The sequence below is a fragment of the Athalia rosae genome, chromosome 6 (assembly GCF_917208135.1).
Source record: "Athalia rosae chromosome 6, iyAthRosa1.1, whole genome shotgun sequence".
Lineage (NCBI taxonomy): Eukaryota > Metazoa > Arthropoda > Insecta > Hymenoptera > Athaliidae > Athalia > Athalia rosae.
In genome coordinates this window covers 11092733-11108159 of record NC_064031.1, presented here as the reverse complement: position 1 = coordinate 11108159, position 15427 = coordinate 11092733, and positions in this window count along the sequence as shown.

Sequence of the window (15427 nt, the reverse complement as noted above, 5' to 3'; positions counted from 1 at the left end):
CGCTGTACCGAGGATACACCGCGCGATGCCACCGCGCTCCCGGACCGAACGGAATAAAGTTCGCAGGAGAAAAGCGCGGGAAAAGTTGCACTTCGCAGTTTCCTATTAAAAGTTCATCCATTTTCCGACGATATTTGTTCCAAGGGGATCGTCAAAGGGCTCCGATTGCCGGCTATCTGGTGCGACCATCATTCCCTGAAATTCTTTTCTTCCCACCTCGAGTGTGAGAAAATCTTTTTTCTCATACTCAGGATAAATATACATAAAAGATGCATTTATTTTAGATTTGAAATTCTCTGGGCAGAAAAGCTATCCGTACGCTTATTTTACGGATGTTCGTGTATACGCTTTGTAAATAAAGAGAGTTCCTGACACGCGGGGCGCGTTTGACTGTGAAAAATAAATTTCTAGTCCCTCGCCCTCGCGGGTTACAATTTGTCACGGTAACGTCAGTATACGCGCTTATACAGCAGGTAACGGTAAAAAAAACCCGGCGACGAGGTAATTTTGAATTATACAGTGATTTTCGCGTAATTTTTCACCCTGCGGCGAACGCGCAGATTTCACCGATTACATATGATTTTTCAAGTTCCGTGAAATTATTCCGAATTTCGACACCATGTCCCCGAACCGGAAATTCCCGATCGTCTCTCATCGATTCGATTTTCATTCGACGTGCCCCTCGGATTAACCGACGGCTTCTGGTAAACATTCAATATTAACTTAAAGCTTCCACATACAGTTATGTTGACCTCTAATGCGACGGAGTCACTTTTCGCCAAGTTTCGGGTCTCCTATACGCCGTGTGTACGTGTGCGCGCTTTGAACTAACGCCGCGCACCACCTATCCGCACTTACACCGACGGAACTATCCCGGGCTGGTAAGTTTCTTCGAGTTAGTTCGAACTTATTTAGTCGTTAGTTAATAACTATTTGGTTATTCCGCGCTACGCTCTTGACTGCTTGGAGAGAAACAGAAATGGCAAAGCTTAACCGGGACACGGGGAACCCACCCACACCGCGGTCCGTGGAATAACTTTCTTCATACCGTTCGGTATAATCCAAAGAATTTCATCAAAATTTCATCCACCCCGCGGTAACGCAACTAAATGAAATTGCTATTCTTTCGAACGAATCGAATACACCTGAGCCATGCACCGTTCGGTCGGATAGCGAGATTTTTTTTTCTAGGTCAGTCGCAGTCGCTCCTACTTTATTCCCAAAGACGAGACGTGTTCGGTGAAATCTCAAGGGCGATTCGAATGAGGGTTGGGGAGACACCGAGGGGCGAAGTAAGGGAAGGATTGGCGTTGGTCGTGACGTTTGCCGAGGGTTCAAACGAAGTGGGTAGCCGGTATATATTTCAGCGCAACAGCGCATGTAGCTTGAATACACGCTATAAATCTCTGGCCAGGTTATAGCGCAAATCCGAAGCCGAGAGAAATGGTGTAGTGGAAACGGCGCAGAACGACGCCGAAGGTGGCGGTGCCGCTGCCGCCGCCGCCGTAGGAGTAGGGCACGCGGTCCCAGGGACACGGAGCGACAATGAACGCGCAAGGATTTTCCGTTGTTTCCCCCATTGTCCACCTTCGCCTTTCCCTCGGACGCGACACCCCGACCACCTCTTTCCTCTTCACGCTTTGCTCTCCCCATACCCCCTGGCAACCGTTAAATTACCGACACTCGAATCCATATATATATACATATGGACCGTATATCGTCCCTTCAGTCTCCTCCTCATCCTCTACCGACGCAAATGTGGATCCTAGTTCTTTGTTATCTTGGAACACCCTTTTTTTTCAACCGGTCGTTTCTCGTAATTTTCCCGCCACCTCCCGCACTTCACTTTCCAGCAACTTTTAATCCGTCCGGCTTTTCGATCACCACGGGGGCAGCGGGGAATCGCGTAATTTACCTGGAAGTTCGAACGTGGTACGTTACAGAGAGCGGAGTTCGCCGACAATTGACCACCCAGCGGCACCCCTACGGTGAAACGGAAACATATTCGAAGCGATAAAAATCACTACGGTAGAAATCGTAGCACCTATCTATCGAACGTCCGCAATTTTTCATGGGGGAAAATTTCTCATAATTCGAAAGACCGGTGGGGGTTGGTATATCGTTCAGAGATCGAGTTCAAAAACTCGAATAATATGTAACTCGAAGTTTCCGACTTGGTACCACTCTGTTTTGGTGGAGGATTCCCGGGTTTACTTCACTTCGCTAATGTAGGATCTTGTTTCAAACAATGCGTCATTGGAGTCCCGCCGCAAGGACGCCATCCGAAAGACGTAAAAAGGAGGCGCACCCCGCACCGCGCGTCTCTACCGAGTGACATTTATACGTGCGGGATATATATCTCGAAGGATGCAGCAGCACCTCGCCCACTTTCGGGCTGATGCGGAGGCGTGTGACGGGAGACCGCGCGAGCGAACCTATTTCTCATGGTGTTCCCAGGCCCCGCACGATTCGAAGTCGTAAGTCACATTTATGCGACGATGCGAGTGACACTTTCGCATTCATTTCAAGCCGGGATTCGAGCTATTATAGATGCCGGTTCTCTTCGCGCGTTGGACTCGATATTACGAAGGGGATGAGGAATTCGACCGGAACCCCGAAAGCCTCTTCCTCCCAGTTCCCGAAATTCCCAGCTTTGTGCGGGAAACGAACACGCGTTCCAAACGGAGACCACCGACCACGTCGGTTATAGGAGAAACGCGTCAAGCTGCGAATTCCGGTTTACAACGGTGGAACGATGACAATTCATCTTTTCTTCAATTTCACGAATAACCTCGATTAACGCTGAGCGTAATCGTTCGGGTTTGACGTAGAGGGCTTCGTTCCGATAGCCGTTGTGATTGAGGGTCAAGACTCGAACGACGTTGAAGTGATTTTTTCATTTCTCTCCACATGGAGGAGTTCGTCGGGCTGCAATTAATCGTTGAATTGTGCGGTGACCACATCTCTTCCCGATCTATTGGCGCTTCACTCTTTGGATCGAATTTGTTTTATGCTGTTTGTTCTGGTTTTCGAATGACGGAAAAACTGCGAGTTCGTCGTATCGCCAGTCGGAGTAGAGCGGAAACAAAGACGAAATGAAGCTCCTTGCGAAAACGTCGCGATAGAAACTGCCGCTTGTAAAATGGCTGGACATCAATACGGATGCTTCATGATATTCTCTTCTCGTCGATTTGCCTCGGGTCCCTCGAATCGACTGCCGAAGACATTTTCGATCCAACAAAACGTTATCAGCCCATTATTTGTGACTCAACTTTTGCAACAGCTGAGAGTCGATCGGAGCGCGAACCAAGGGGACCATCGACTCGACGGTTTCGCCCACCTACCTAAATTCAACTTCATCTTTTTCCGATCTTATTTCCCATAGTTGTCCAAAAACTTCGTCGCTCCCGACACGGATCTTCGATTCTCCGCAAGAGATATAATAACGCTGAATCATGAGGGAAGCAGCTAAAATTATACGATATTCGATGCTGTATAGCGGCGTTCGATCCCACGCAAAGCAGAAAGAATGCGAACGGTAAACCTACAATCAGACTACGAATTCTCAGATCAGCTTCGTCGTTCAATCCGATGGTTTCAATTTCCGTCATTCGTGCGACGAAGTGTACGTACGTGTAATTGTTGAAGTGAATTGCGAAATTAAAGGACGTTCATTTTTAGTTCAGTGATTACTCAACATGTTCGGTGAGTAAGTTTATCTCATGAAATTGTAATCATAAATTATTTCCATTTTCAACGACAAAATGTTTGTATATTGGTTTTCCCTTCTCATCTACAATGGTTCGCTGGTCTATTAGAGAAAACCAAATCGTAGATGAAAAATTAGAGAGTGACTGATAAACGTGCTTAGCGAGATCTCATTAGCTCAGCGGTTAGTTTTCGGTCGGTGTTGAGTCCCGGTGAGAAAAAAGGCGTCGGCGAGGGTTTCGAACGGCGTGAAATACCGGATAACGATTAAGCGAAGGTGATGAGATTGCCACGTCGAAATCCTCGAGTCACGTGTCTGTATGGTCGAGGGATATTCACGGACGGATACACACGAGTAGCGAAGAGCTTCGTGACCTCCAAGTATAACGTGTAAGCTTTAGAGCTTTTTATGCAAATCGTACGAGACTCGGTGATATATGTGTATGAGGAGCGGAATGAAAGCTGGGGGACTTCAACCCCGGTTAAAAAGAATAACGATTATATATATCTATGAGCCCATAATGTGCGAATAAAAGCCGATAGCGCTGATCAATGACGGCTTTCGCCCACGCTTAACTGCAGCCTCTTTCCGAAGCTGAATCGCGCGATACTTTTTTTTTTTTATGCTTCTCTGCGATTTAAGTACGAAAAAATATTCTCCTCGAACGCTGCTTTGTCGAGTTAAATTCTTATTTGGTAGTATTCCTGCGAGAAAAAATATTGAGGATGAAAAAAAAAGGAAAGTCAAAAATATTCGGAAAAAGAAACGGTTTTCGTGGTTCGCGCGAGTCTGATATAACCATAATTTTGACGCACCTAACATTGCGTTTACGAGTTTCAATATCAAATCACGATTTGATCGAATTTTGCATCTGGTCGAGGCTGGTATCGGGTGCTGCACTTTTCGTTTGCACCGATGAATGAAATATGTATCACCGGGAAGTCATGACGTAATTATTCCAACGGTTGTATTGGATTTATTTCACGAGCGTCAATTACGCTCGATGTTATAATTGTATTATGTGAGGAAATATTTTGACGTAGTTTGGCCAGAGGATTGAAATTAGTTTTGAATTAATCAAACCGCCGCATCCGGTTTCTTCCATTCGTATTACTTTCTTCCAGCCTTTTACAATTAGTTGGTAGATGGAAGTTGAAAGTGGACCGGGAGAATCGTCTATGCAAAGCAACGCCAAGTTTGAATTTCAATGGGAACGGAATCAGTTGTCTACTTTTGGTGTATGGTGTAGTTCATAACAATGCTAGTTTATACACAAGGCAGCTACAGAAGTGCAGTCTGCACCAGAGAGAGCAGAAGTCGATGTTTGATTAGTTCACCACCAGGTTGCAGACGATAATTGAGTCAGATTATTGCAGAGTAACTGGAAAGTATAAAAAAACCAAAATCAATCGGTTAACAATGAGGTGGAGGAGATTAAATATTTTCGGATCGTGTTCGACCCGGTTCGTTTCCTCCGGCAACTTTTCATCAATCGGCCGACACGTATGCGTAGAATTATGCGAGTCCTGGTACGAGGAGAGTTTCATTTCCTCACAATCTAAAGAGTCAATTCAGAGTAATTCCGCGACTCGCGAGAATTCCGATAAGTATACTTTTCACGTAATATCTACCCGCTTTTGGGGTGAGAGATAATCATTGCGCTCTCATACCGATCGAGGGGAAATTACACCAACACCATTTGGAACTATTCGATTGATCAATCTACAATAAAGGATCAGAAATTTGATCGCGAATCCTATTTCAATGGGGACAAAAGGAACAGTTTGTCTCTGACAACTTGGCCTCGGAACGACGGCGTAATAATTATCGAGAAGACTGACGAGTCTGGTTCATACACCGTCGCACGTAATTTCAATATATTCATTCAATTCCGATCTGAAAATTGATTGAATTTCAAACGGTCGATGAAAATTTTTTCGCGATAACGACTCGAACGCGATCAATTGTTAACTTATCGTCGGGCGATGTTTGGTCTTCGATTTCCCGGGACCTTTGCGCGCTAATGTTAGGCCTTGGTAAGAAAAAAAAAAAAAATCGGAAAAAGAGAAGAGAACACCGAACAGCCTAGGGGGGGACCCCGCCATTTCTCTGCACTTGACGCAAAGCGCCTCCGGATCTTCTCGACCAAACACGATGCACGTTGCGAACATCGTACTTTCATCCTTCCGCAAGTATCCCGCATACTTTTCCACCGTCTCCTCAATTTGTCTCAACCATTTATAAAGATTATTTCCAAAGCACCTTAGCGGTAGATTTATAACGCTTTGGGCTTACTTCCTATTCACTCCGGAGCCTATAGCTGTGTAAGAGATACGTGTGTAAATCATAAATCTCCGATCTTCAACTGTTGTCATTCAATTTCCGAAGCGGGTCAAAAAGTTCTTTCGGTATTCCGAAATACGGAAAATGATCTCTGCGCTCGGAAAAGAATTACATCCGTCAATTTCGAGGGAGAAATATCGAAAAATTATCAAGGACACGTACGGATGGCGCGGTGCACTTGTGTAACTGCAGTTTTGAAACGTTGAATTATCACACATGCGATACCGCAGCGGCAATAGTTGCATAAATGCAGTCTAGCCGGTAGTGCTTCTCGCTGCTCAGACATTCTCATACATAAGTTAACCGAAAACTCTCGCGTTACACGTGTAGACCTAAACTTGGATACGTCTCAGGTGCGCAGCCGGCATACGACATTCGTTGCAGGTAGACTCTCGCGACGGTATACGTCCCAACGTCCGAATGTATGCAGACGTCAAGTATGCAGATCCCTTCTGGTAGGAAACAAATCGAGAGAGACGCGTGTCGCACAACATCGAGTATAAGCGGGTAATTTACAGACCTCGATAAGTAAAACATGTCAATCCGCATTGACCGCATTCAAATGAGCGTTATAATTAGAGCAGCCTTCCAGGATCGCATCAATATTCGAACTGTTTCGAGTATGGGAGTTTTCAAAGTTCACGTCGGTGTTGAAAATTGAATACGGAGGTATCGATTATCGTCCGCGGAATAATGTTTCCTCGACGACGACAACGGCGTCTGAGTTTCTCTCTGGACGCGATATGTAGCACAGTTGCTGGGAAGTCGGGAGCCGATCCAAAGGTAAAGGCGGATGGGGAGGATCCACGAACACCTCCGTAGAGATATAACCACCTATCGAATTGGAAATTGGAAATCGGGAATGGGAAATTGGAAATTGGACCTACGCGCTGAAAGGCAATGACTGGGCAGACTCGAGACGTCGATATTCATTCGGAATCAGTTAATTTCCAAATAGAACCCGAAGAAGAAGAAGGAGAAGAAGAAAACATTTCCAAGGTCGCATATGACCACAGCTCCGTTCCGGTATCTCTTTCATTTTTTCCGTCTCGTCATAATCGAATGACAAATAGCCCGGTGCACAGCTTTCGCTTCGCGTTTTTTTCCTGACGTGTGACAAATGTAACGTAGGGTGACAGGAGTCCGAAGAATTGTCTCACGATTGCTTTGTTTCCAATAAAAATAGTCAAATAATTTGTGGACATCGTACGTTACACTCGTCCCTCTGGTCTCCTGGCGTAGTGAGAATGTTGAATAATATCTCTGCGTTTTTCTTTCTTGAGCTATTATATGAATAACGATCTTTCTCTATCTTCCTTTCCTTCCGGGTCCGGGGTGCCGTCGTAATTTTTCGTTGCGAGAGAAAAGCTCTCTCCGTCGTCGTCGTCGTCGTCGTCGTCGTTGTCGTCGGTGAACGCGGGGGAAAATAATTACACTCAGCGTCTTGAATTTTGAAATATAACTCAGTTAGAAGATGACGTCGAGCCGCCACGTCGACAAAAAGGCAAAAGGGCGAAGAACGGTTTGAATTATCGTAATTGTTAGCCACTTGGACGTTCAGTCATTTGTCAAGGACAATACCGAGCGGGATGTTAGCCATAGGCACGTAAGCGAATAAAAATACCCACGATCTTCTGGACACGTCTCAGTCTCGATTACATTTTTATTGCGAAAAAAGCGAACCCTTTCTGAGGATTCAACCAACCTTGACCAATTTTTAATTTCCATGATCATGAACTGAAATACGGGGAAATGATTATACGGCGCAGGGGGCGGGGGCGGGGTAGGGCGGAGGAGAACAATTTAATAATTACGGAGTTGAATTTTGGCAATTAACGCCTTGCCCCAAGGCGGCTGGTATACAGGTGGGCGGTAGAAGGTCTCAGAATTTTTAAAGGAAGGGAAATATTTACGGTCTGCCACGATTGTTTACCCTGTAAACAAAGCCATCCAAGATAAGACGGCTGGTTTCGATATAGCACACCATCAAAATTACCCGCAAAAATTAGATGCGCCGTGAAAGAAAAGCTGTGAAATTTTTTTTCTCTTTATTTTTCCCTCGACTAAAAAATACAAACCCTGCCAATTTATTTCCCCTAAATTGAAAACTTTCCCCGCAACTCCTTTTCGGGATACATAAAATTCAATTTCTTCAAATCGCCAGTCATGTCGGTGGGGCTGATTTTGGATCCACGGTGGTGCAAAATCGCTGTGTGTGTAGCACGAGCCAACTTGTCTTGAATTTTAGTTCGACCCCGCAGCCGGTGCAAGTTCGAAGAATACACGCGCCCGAGGTGAAATGAAACGCGCGTGTTACGCAAGAAGCGGGGGGATTGAATTTTCCGAGAGCTTTTCGAGGATGTCGAATTCGAACGATTCATCTTTCTTTTCTCCCCTCTCGCCGCCCGCGCGCAGGGTCGTTACATCGAGTGCCCGGAAAGAAAAAAAACCGTCTGCACTTTTGCATTTCAAAGATTATTATCCAATAGAAAACGATACAACGCGTTGCTGTCGTGGATATGATGAAAGAAATAACGAAAGTAAAGGCGAAGATCAATGGCGATGGTAATAATAATAGTGCAACGATAAAAAGACCATCGCGCGATCAGCTCGCGGATGTTTTCTATTCGAATTCACTCGAAGAATTATAAATACAGTTGAACTAGTATTACTTATTTTGCATAGTCTATTTCTGAAGGAACGTTGAGTCCACGCTGTACAACATTTGTCCCGGGAAAATGCTAACCTCCTTGAATAAAACTCTTAAGATTCTCTGTAGGGAATGTAAATAAATGCTGATGAGAATGGAAATTTTGTTGTTGGTCTCTTCACACTCCGAGGTGAAGTGGCGATGCCGCAGTAGTTCGGATCAAATAAAACCGGCGGGGGACGGTTGTTTCGAGAATCGATTCTACTCTCCGTGTGAAAAATTTCGAAAATTTTCTTTTTGCGAGTCCATCGAGGAACGTGGGGCGTGAGAAGCGGAATCACCGGGCTCACGGGTAACGTGGTAGTTGCGCACGGCAGTTTCGCAAAACGTTGTAGACGGGTTACCGTTTGACGGAGTGAGTTAACTTAAGTGGAGATGCGCGCGGATGTCTACTACCTCCCATGTCTCAGAAACGCCGTGTCGTTCTCCAGTACACCAAAGACGATAAACGCATTCCCCCGGAGACGTGCGGCCGGAGCCTCTCTCATCTTCCTGCCGAGGAAATTTATTCATCTAACACCCCCAGCTACACCTATACACCGTCCGTGTATACCTGTATGCATAAAATTTACACTACGCGTATTAACAAAAACGCACACATACTATGCACGTGTTGCTCGAGCAGCTCGAGCAGCACCGCTCTTGTATGACATCGTCTAACGGATCGGGCGAGCGATTTACCCGGGAGGTTGAAGTTTGCTTATATTATAACTATACAAATTTCGTTATAACTTGATCCCGAGAGTGAGATAAGAGAAAATTAGGTCAACCCGCTGCCATCCGTACACTTTTTCCCAGAGTCGAAAAATTTCTCGATTTTTCCGAACAGGCGTTGTGAAAGATGCGCGGTTGAATTCGCTTTTTTGCTTTTTTGCTTTTTGCTTTTTTCTCTCGAAGAATGATTATATGTGATGCAGGTTGCATTCGGCCCTTCGAGCGTGGTTTTGTCGAGCCTATAGGTACTCCAGACCTTCGCGCTCGTTGGTTGCACGAGTACGCGAGGTTTTCATGACCCTAAAAAAAATTATGCAGGACGCCGGAAGGCTGGTGTATATTTATGTATTATGCAAAAAGGGAAGTAGAAAAAAACGAATAAATGAGAAGAGAAACAGAAAAAAAAAAAATAAATAAACACCCTGAAAAGGGAGTCTGAAGTACTTCGCGCACTGTTTCTAGAATGGGTTGCGCTAACTTCTCGTTCAGCCCTTCGAATTACATACAAGGTGACCTCTGCGAATCGTAACTCTTGGAATTTCATAGCGACAAATGAATTACACGGGGTTTAAGGATCTGAAGAAAACTTTCGTCAAAATCAGAGAAAAAAACATTGCAGACGCCGCGCCGAATCTATCGCTTACCGTCGGGCGAAGAATGAGGTACTTTTTTCGCGTGTGATCAGCGATCTGGAAAACTCCTGAAAATTTTTATATATTTAATGGCCACCCTGTAACGTAATCTTTACAAATGGTAACCCTCAGCTATAGCCCTACTGAACTACGCCCTGAATGGGGTTCTAAAAATGCCATTCCTGCAAAGGCGGGAAGGGATGCAGGAAACGCAGTATACCCACCACCGTACCTCGCCCTCGTCTTGAAATGAACTCAATGGTATTTTATTTTCATTTTTATTTTCATTTTTTTTTTTTTGTTTTTTTTTCAAGTTTTGAATACCTCCGGCAAAGGGTTAATATCTGGTATAAAAATCTACGAGTGTTTTTGACCCCGCGGAGTTTCGACGGTCCGCACTCGAGAGATGTAATAACTAATTAACGGAATACTCACAATCGGAGCAGAAGAGAGAAAAAAGAAAAAAAAAAAAAAAAAATCAAACGGTCCAGGGGAGAGCGGTTGCAGAGTAGGCACAACGGTCCAAAATGGATGTGAGTTTGATTGAAAAAGAGGAGAAAAAATTGGGGGGCAGCTGTGAAAGAATATTTTCGAAAAATTTCAGTAGAAAAAACGGGTTCGAGTAAGACGAGCGATTCGAAGCGAGGAGACTTATGAAGCGTAAGTTGTCTGAAAGAAGGTTAAGCGGATGAGAAAATTTCTAATAATTTTATAATCTCTCAAATTCATCTTCAATTGATATGTGTGTGTGTGTAGGTGGTAAACGTCTGCTACGTCAATCAAAACGTCGTTCACCGTGCATATTTCAGGGAGCAGGGAGGTAGCCGGTGATTATCCACTTTCCCCATATTATCCGACATATCTGCTCATCACAATCTCCGAGTAAGAGGTGAATCACAGGTGTTGTCGCGCATGAATATCGTACTGTACAGGACACACGTAGCTGTGTGCATGTGATTGGCAATCAGCGTGCGTTTGGCAGACTGGATCATTCAAGAGTCTCCATATCCGCAAACGCCCGGGGACAAGGGTGACGAACCTAACTCCTCTCTCGGTCGGTGATAATGTGACGTGGTGGTTAACTGCGATGCCCAACAGACATCGACGAGAACAACAACAACAACAACAATAATACCTGGTGTATTAGAGACTATAAATGCGAACGTTGTCGGTATTACACCTATATCTCGCTCCTGTACTTGGGATATATATATTTTTTTTGTTTTTTTTGATCGAGTGATACTTCCTGTACGCGGGTATTGTACGTCTACCTACCTCCGTTTTGATTCATAAATCGCGCACTCGTATCTGTCAACGGTTTTCAAAATTATTATCCGATATTACGGGCGTACCGTGAAACCTGGTATTTTTCAAGTATCGCGACGCTCTGCAAAACGTGCTCTGCAGATTCGTCGAATCAAATATTTCAAATATGTATTTATATATATATACGTTCTTCTGAAGCGGCGTACATTTCGTGCTCGGGTTTCACCGACGACTGTTGAAATTTATAAAAAAAACCTAGCTTTGTGTTCTTCGATTATTTTCATTAGACAAAGTTGAAGCGAATTGGGCAAAGTTGATAATGAATACCTACCTACCCGTATAGGTCGGGATGAGAAGAGCCGTTCGTTCTAAGGGTGAAATCCAACGGCGCGCAATATCCTGATTTATTTATATTTGATTGGACCTGGAAATTGGCCGTCCCAAAAACGGCCAATTGATGCGTTTCGTGGTCATTGGGTTACAGCCGAAACAGCCCCTCCGACGCAGGCAGATTCGACCCTTGCTTCGAACTATATATATCGAGGAAAAAGTATGGAAGCTGAACTCGGTACAGCGGTGGTAGTAGTGGCACGGATGAAATCATCCCACCTGGATCCCGTGGGACAAAAATGTCCCCGAGTTCGTAGAGTTCGTCCCCGCGTGAGGACCGACCCTCCGAATTGTGTTTAGCATACCTGCGGTGTATAGTTTACTGGTTAATCTTCCAGGTCGGCAGCTGAACCGGCTATAAACCAACCAACCAGCTCGGGGGTGGGAAGAGAGAAATATTTTCGGAAGCTCCAAAGTTATGTGCTCTGCTCTGAAACCGATCCCCGAATTAAAAATAACCTCGAGATAATCTTGCCCCAGATGACGGTACGTTAATTAATTTTGTAATACAGATAAATCGAAGCATCACGTTCTCAGAAGGTCGGACCGAACTGCCTTTATCGCGACATCTGCGAGGAGCACCCGTCCCAAATCTTTTCGTTACAATCAGATCGTGAAAGCTTTTAATCCGAGAGTAAAAGAAAAAAAAAAAACGAAAAAAACCGGCTGGTTTTCTGACAACTGTGAAAAAGAGATCGAAACAATGCACGAGATTACGGCAAATGGCGCAGCCGATAACGCGTCGGAGAGGGGAGGGGGGGGAGGGGGGAGGGGGTTCGAGTGGAGTATGGGGAGGTAAAAAGAGGAGCGAAGAATGCAGAGAAAAAGATAAAAAAACAAAAAAAAAAAAAAAACATCCAGCCGCTGCGGAAAAAGAATCGCCTCCGAGTTTTGGTAGGAGGTAAAATCGCGGGTGGAAAAGTGGAAAAGCGAAGAGGGAAGAAGAACCTAGTCCCGGTCGATGAAGGAGAAAATAGCGGCGTAGAAGTACCTATAAAAGAAACGACGTCCGCAATTGGACTCCTCGAAATCTCTGGACGGCTCTCAGCTGACCCTTTGTGAGGAAAGGAGAGAGGGTGAAATCATTGGACTCAATACTTTTAATATTTATCAACGATAAATTCCCGATCCAATATAGCTGATAACTGTGAAAAATACCGGGGCGTTGATCGATTTATTTCACCAATTAAGGTCCAACTTCATGTGTTCGGTTTTCATCCGGACATCATACGTACGAGAATCGCGTGGGGGTACGTTGCAGTCACTGCGAAGTGTTTCTGGTTATCTGCATATGTGTTTTTTTCTTTTTTTTTTCCGCGGAGAAATTCTATTCCATTTTGTACGGTATGAATTTGATCCCCTTTTCGCAATACCCCCTCCCCCCATTTATGAATGGGCTTGTTGTTAGCATGTATTTCGCGTTCTATCCGATTGCACTGTAGAAAGAAGACCCTACGCAACTATATCGCCGTAGCTACGCTTCCGTTAGCTTTGGAACTTTATTCAGCCTTGGCAGCAGCAGCCTTGGTTCACATCGCAGCTTCGCGATAACCTGAAACCGTATAAAATAGCAAATTTCATCCAGGTATGTACAGAGAACTAAAGGCTGCGCATCCGCTCCGAGGCTCTTTCGACCAACTTCATCTAATAGAATTCACAGGCATACACGTAACGCCGATTCCATCATTTCCACGGATCAAAACCTAACGGATGCTAACGCTGTGCGCGTTTTTTAGCGACAGGTCACAGCTCCCTTTGTATTCCAAAAAAGGAAATTCCGTCGGTTATATTTTACGGATATTGATGATATTCACAGCGACCGCAGCAGTGACAATTCGATCGTTTCAAATATAAGTGCCGCTCGCGAACGGATTAAGCAACCTGAAATTATACAGTATACACCTACGTCTACGTGTACACCTGTTTGTCTGTCGCCCTCTCCGCGGTGGAGTCTGGGTTTCCAACCGAACCTTCAGGCTCCTCCTCCAGCGTCACTTCTACTCGAGAGTGGTAATACCCTGTACGATATACGATTATGAGGAAAAATCGACGGTGTCATTTTTTGGAGCCACGGCACTCGCAGCACCTCAGGGGTTTCACCGAGCAGCCCTCGCAATGCCGACGTTGGAGTTCCTCCGTACACGCGGTATGTTCGTACGTACGTACGTACGTGTACGTATACCGACCAAAATTTCATTCCTTCAAAACGGTGAATAACCCAGACTGATGCTGCAGTTGACACTCTCTGATAGAAGTACAGAATCCATTTCGCTGAACCCCGTTCAATCGTGGGACTTACATCAGCTTCGAAAGTTCACCCAATGAAAATTGCGTTACACGTCACGGTACGGTACAATTTTTAAAAATAGAAAAATATATGTTCCCAACAACGGGTGCGCTACAACGAGAGGCCGGACCGTTTTTTCTCGAGGAAAAATTGAATTTTGCCGTGTTTTGGAAATATACATTTTTTGACTCACGCTGTTTGACTTATTGGGTCGCTCATTGTCAGCGGAATTACTATCGCGGAAACCTCATCGATAAACATTACGGACAAAATCGTTCTCTCATAGTTCGAAACATTCTATCTCGATTTCAACGGGCTATTAAATTTGAAAACAGCAATTTGTTGGATGAAAGTGCAATCCTGATGAGGAAATGTGTATCATCAGTTGCAATGCATCTAATACGCCTCCAGTGTACGTATTTACCATCAAACTAATTGCAGTTATTTTACAAAATGTATTGAACGCGACGCGGGGGATGGGGGGGGGGGGGGGTAATTGAAAGTCGGTCGTATGTTGTGTCACGTTTGGTGGTCAATATTCCAATGACATGGATCTGAATGCTTGTTTGAACGTACCAACCCCGACGAGACGGTTGAAAAAAAAAAAAAACAATCAAAAAAGATCAAAAAAAATTAAAATCATCATTTTATTTTCTTCCATTCTGATCATTCGACCGATCTTCCTCTGGTGCGTGTGCGCTCTATACATATTTCATCTTTTGTTCGTTCGTTGAAATGAAGTGAAAGTGGAAATGAACCGTGACCAATTCTGATTGGAAATTATGTGTAATTACTATTTAATTGCGATGCGAATTGTCTTTCGGGATAACTGCACGCATGGGGGAACATTTAATCAGGAGAGGGACACCCCAGTTAATGTCTATAGAACGTTTCGAAATGATATTAAAGATTAATGCAAGCAATCTGAGGCAGGAAATGTCAATACTTAGCGACAGAGCGCACTTGACGAGATTTACCACACTGCCTACTATACGTTTGCCTCGAGTGCCGACTTCAATCCACGCCATCAAATCTAATTTAGGCGTTCGATATTATTCGAGGGATAGAGACAGAGTGAGAGAAAGAGAGAGAGAAGGATGGGGAAAGATGAGGATAACTTCAGCATCGTGCAATAAAAAAAAGAAAAAAGTGTTAAACGCAGCCGAACCTGAAAAGCACATTCGAAGGGGACGAACGATCTCGAACGGATGAAAATTCACCCGAAATCTAGTCTGATATTTGCTTTTTACTTTTTTTTATTTTTTCTATTTTTTTTTTTTCTTCTTATTTCTTTGTTCTCAAGATGTTCTTATATACGTATATTTTAACCAGCATTACCAGCAGCTATTGGCCGATAACTTTTACGACCATCGATC